The sequence below is a fragment of the Solanum tuberosum genome, unplaced genomic scaffold (assembly GCF_000226075.1).
Source record: "Solanum tuberosum cultivar DM 1-3 516 R44 unplaced genomic scaffold, SolTub_3.0 scf00171, whole genome shotgun sequence".
NCBI classification, from domain to species: domain Eukaryota; kingdom Viridiplantae; phylum Streptophyta; class Magnoliopsida; order Solanales; family Solanaceae; genus Solanum; species Solanum tuberosum.
This window is the reverse complement of record NW_006239097.1, coordinates 1,055,144-1,060,937: the sequence shown is the minus strand read 5'-3', so window position 1 is coordinate 1,060,937 and position 5,794 is coordinate 1,055,144.

Here is a 5,794-nt window from a genome sequence, read left to right as displayed (position 1 = left end):
AGCCATCCCACAAATCTACCCACCCTATCAGGCATCGTATCAACAAATTCTGGTGCATATCTATTCAATGAATCAAATCTCAGCCCGTACTCTAGAACACTCATACTGCCTTGTCAGAGGTTCTGAAACTGGTCCATCTGGCCATCCCTAATCTCTCGAGGCAAATAGTGATCTATGAAAGCTTCTGTAAAGCTATCCCAAGTGGGTAGGGATGCATATTTTCCCCTAGATCTCTCCCAACTCTCGTACCACAATACTGTAATATCATGCAATTGAAATGTTGCAAACTCAACTGACTCAGTCGCTGAGGCATGCATGACTCTAAAGATCATGTGAAGCTGATCAATAAAGTGTTGAGGGTCTCCTCTGTGATCTGTCCCTATAAACTGTGGAGGATTCAAGGCAATAAATTCATGAACTCTCGTACTTCCGGGCCCTTCAGAAGGTCCGGCAACATCTGGCATAATTGGTTGGCACTATGTAGCTACTAACTGTGCTAACATACATACTGCACTCTTGCAATCCTGATCAGATGCAAAAAGAGGAACTAAAGGTGGTATTGCTAGTGGAGCCGGAAGTCATGTAGCCCTCGGAGGCTCCTGAGGCGGTGGAGAAGCTATAGGGGGCTGAGAAGATGTCTCCACCTGGGTCTCACAATAGGCTACCTCCACCTGTGGTACCTTGTCGGTACCCTCGCATGCAGTTGTATCTAGCCTCTGGCTAGTTATGGTCTGTCTAGTGTCAGTCATCTCTATCTGCATACAAGTATCAATTATAAGCCAGAAACCTCAACCTTTAAGACACCGCTCTATAGCACGAGGTGCGCAAAAGAATGATAGTCATTCTAACATGCCCGGTAGCTTCTTGCTTATCAGATGTGGTGCACAACACATTTATAAACAAGACTTTACTAGACATGGCTTGCAGACTCCCTGGGATACGACGTGACTCTGATACCAAGTTTGTCACACCCCAAACTCGAGGAGCGCAACAGGCTCATAATGCCAAAACTCAGGCCTGAGCCGACCCTGCTGAACCATTTGCTACTAGCGCATGGAAGCCACACACAATCAAGAAAACAAATAAGTACATCTCGGCTTAAAACTAAGCCCTCGGCTGGCAAGGCCCCTGTCAACTGATCTATAAAAGAAACAGCAACTCCCAGGAGATCATATAAATAAATAGCCAACTAGCACAGAAGTCCTGATTGGGGCCGTCGAGGCCACCATGATATCTATACCAAAACTAAAAGCAGGTATATATCATTACAATACATCAAATAGCTCACAAGCTTACAACAAACCAATAACATAGGCCAGTATGGCCACAACGTAGCTATACATCCCACACACTGGTCTACAAACCTCTAAGAGTAGTAAAGATTAGCGGGACATGGTCCCATTCTATCCATAAAGATATATACAACAAAAGGTAACAAACCTCCCAACTCTGGCAGCTCCGAAGGAAAGGGAAAGCGCCATAAAGATATATACAACAAAAGGTAACAAACCTCCCAACTCTGGCAGCTCCGGAGGAAAGGGGCTAGCCAACCGGATATAAGTCAATCCTGCTGCTGAGGAGGTCTACTCGGTCATCTATCAGGACCTCCATGAATGAATGCAGCTCCCCCAATGCAATGGGGAGTCGGTACAAAATAATGTACAGAGTATGAAAGGCAATAGACTATAAGGAAGTATCCTGATATACTGGAATAATCTGATAAATAAATCAAGGCTAAGATAAGTGTACTGACCTGCTCCTAAATCTAAACTGATCAAAAATAATAAAACAACAACCTACGCAAACCCTCATAAGTTCGGCAGGTACAAACAGTACACAAGACCACCTACTCAGGCCCTCATAAGCCCGAAAGGTGCCAATCAGCCTATAAACCCCTATCAGTAGTCCCCTAACCCCGTAGGCAATCACATGTCCCTCTTAGGCATTAATATATCCCCGTAGGCAGTACATAGCTCTCTTAGGCATCAACATAGCTTATAGATAACTCATAGCCCTCTTAGACAACAAGATGGCCCTGTAGGAAGCACATAGCCTTCTTAGATATAGCCCTGTAGGCAACTCATAGCCCTTCTAGGCATCAATATAGCCCCATAGGCAACTCATAGTCCTTTCAGGCATCCATATAACCCTGTAGACAGAACATAGCCCTTCTAGGCATAGATCACATCCCTAAAGCAAACCACAATAGCCCCAAGGGCAACAATAACAATCCAATCGCTAAAAGCGAGCAATTTAGTTATAAGCAACATATACAAATAGCCTCTAAGTCGTGTCCAACACAGGGATGTTACTAACTGAATAAGAATCCCGATAAGGGAGGATTATATCAACTCGAGCAACCAACAATCAACAATAATGGCTACAAGTGTAACAAGGATAACAACCCAATTACATTGCTCCTAAGCTTTAAGGAAACATGTCGTAAGTAGGGAATAGCCTTAGCATACTTTTCCAATGAACGCTCGAAAGACCGTAGTTCCTTCACGAAAGTTGTTCCTTATGTACTAAGCTTCGCAAATACTATATATACATAGCTGGTACGCACCTATAAACAGTTCATAATTAATCTTAAATCGGCAGATTTGCCATATTTCCCCAACTTGTCGAAACAACCGTAGAAATTCATAAAAACAACCATAAAAGGGTCTCGAAATGATTACCTTAGTTAACCAAGTGTAAACCTTGAAGAAATACCAATAACTACAATTTATATCTTCAAAAACCAGCTCCAAACGCAGCTAATAGGATGGAAAAATGATTTCCACGTGTAGGGATTACGTTTCTAGGCACGGGGGTAATGTTTTAATGGTAGAAATCGTCAAAACTAACCTTCATCATGCTAGAAATCCATAGGAACTCTCTCTTAAGCTTTTCTCTCTGGTTTTGGAACTGAAATGGATTATTTTCATGGCTTAAAACGTTAAATAAGCCGACATACCATATTTTTTACCCGACCCGGATCCGACCTTGATTCTGCCCCGGCAGTCCCTGGTAAAACCCTCATAACTTTTTTCTCTGATGTGGGTTTGATATGGGGTCTTGTGCATTGAAAACTAGACTCGTAGGCCTTCGATTTAATGGGTGATAGGCCTTATAACTTTTTATATATTGGTAGAAAACATCCAAGATATTTTGACCCAAATTTTAGACAAATCTTTAAAAAGGAACTTACGATAACGTTTGCCAACTCTATTTTGCCACTTACTTAACTTCAAAACTTGAGATACAACCCTTGAACACTTAAAATATGACATACCACATCATTTTTAATTTATTACTCACCCTTCTTGTCTTTCCACGAAGATACGAGTTAATTTAGACATTTTGGAAAGTCGGCGTGTTACATGTTTATACTACACTACTTATTATAACTAAAACAATACAGGTAAATACGATTGATATCATAGAGGTTGTTCATAGAGAAGCTAATACATAGGGCTATGACACTTGCGTAATCTCTTCATATTTATATACGATTGTGATGCTAATTTCTATCATTTCACTGACTCGGAAGGTTGATATTATATTCATGGTCTCTCGAGCCTCTAACTGTCTACCTATTACCTATATTTTTATGTGATGATGGCCATAACTAATCTGAATGCATTTATATCTCGTGTATGGGAGCCAATTAGGATAAACTATCCTAGCTGCAAATCTGTTACCAGAACGCATCATACTCCACTTAATCTAGTTCTATCTCTAACTTTCCTCTCTCTAGTTGCATTAGAGATTATCCATTTATCATTTAAGTATAATACCAAGAGAACAAAATATATGGTAGAAAATCACAATAGCAACTATATATTAAAATACAAAGTTCATACTATGGCCACAAGTCATGACCCTAGAAAGAGGGCTTTAGCTACTCACATCTGATTACAAAAGCTATAATTCATGTAACAAACAAGAAATAATGCTAAGTAAAGAGATGAAGAGTTAACCCTAAGAGAATTTTTCCTTCGCTCTTGCATTTGCTTCCACAATAGTCTCTCCTCCTAAGAATGACTAAGTATGGGGTGAATTTCGACCCCCCACTCACATTGGGACTGGTGCCATAAGCCTCTGGGGGTCGCTTTGGGCTTTGCTCGGCGAGGTCATTCCTGTTTGTCCCATACTTGTATGTGCACCTACAATGCACAAAGCACCTTACGTGAGTTCCAAAACATTTAAATTGCACACAAATTAAGAGTATTAAGCTTGATTATCCTTAAAATAAAGTATAAGCATGGAACTAGATAAGCAATTAAGCAATTACATGATATATTGGAATTTTATTTCACAATTCATAAATATATATTTTGGGCATCTTTCAGCTAAGGGATACAGTGTTTAGTTATGGAGTTTAGTTACCCTTAATCATATGAACACAATTCATTGTTTTAGATGAAAAATTATGAACTTACGTAGTCGAGATAAATAAACCCAGAAATTCAACTCAAATTTCAAACAAAATCTTCAAAATGAACCTTTGGAAATCAAGACTTGCTCGGGTAGCAAAATTAGTTCCCAACTCACAAAGTAAAACAAAAGTAATAAAGTCTAACCCCCAAAAATGAGGTTTACATGCCCTATTTATAGAAAAAACAAGTCCTAAATTAAAAGGGAAACAAATTAAGGAAAGTGTGTTCAGGCACGCGTCTTCATTCCACGAGACTGACTCACGGACCGTCATTCGATCTACGGTCCGTGAGTCCCTTCCATCAGCCAGGGCTTAGAAAATATTTCAGCCTCCAAAAATTAGTTTCTCTGAAGGAAACGACGGACTTGCAGTACGGACCGTTCCCCTTCCGTAGCTCCATAATTGGAATCTTCACAAATTAGGTACTGGAACTCTCGCATTATCAATCTACGGATCAACAGTACGGTCCGTAGATCAATGGCCACCGTGGTTCCACACTCTGTCAGATTTCCCTGATTTGCCTTTCATACCTTGCCTGCTGATCTACGGCCATCACCTACGGAGCGTCACTGGACCTACGGTCCGTAGATCACCTCCGTAGGTGCCCTTTCTGTAGTTATTTCAGTTGTCCCTTACTTTCGCGCCTGAACGTCTTCCTGCAAAACATGATAAAAACACATAAAAACCAACCCAAAAAGGCCCTAGACACACACAACTTGTAAGTGAAATGTATTAGAAATACCGTAAACTCACGGTATATCAACACCCTCAACTTAAATTTGTTGTTTGTCCTCAAGCGACGCACTAAGACTCTAAACGACACTTGTATAGAAGCAAGCATTTCACACATAAGCAATCACATGGCTTTCTACCCCACTCTCTTTGTCGGTACCAAATTTGTTCACTTAGACTCGATAAGTTAATTCGTGGGGATCAAACCATGACAACCATTGACCAACCAACACACAACATACAATGTTTCACTATCACTAAGGTACCAACTCTCCGACAATGTACTAAGTGCCCTTACTGCAAACGAAATCCTTTTTCTTTCGCACAATGACTTACGAAATTTAGTACAAGGATTCATTCAACACTCACACTCAGAAATAACTTCAAGTACAATTAGTGCTCAGTACCATAGGCTTGCCCTTATTTTCACTGCTTAGACTCTCCAAACTAGACTCTAGGATCACTATAGGACTTTTTGGCTTGTACGTAGGCTCAGGGTCAAGTATGGTACACTTGGGTACTTCTTAGTGACTTTCTGCCCTCCTTGACACTACATTGGCTATTTACCTCTTCCCTGACCTATTTTTCGCAACTTTTCATCTCAATTTCTTTCCCTTAACTCTTTTCAACCAAGGATGC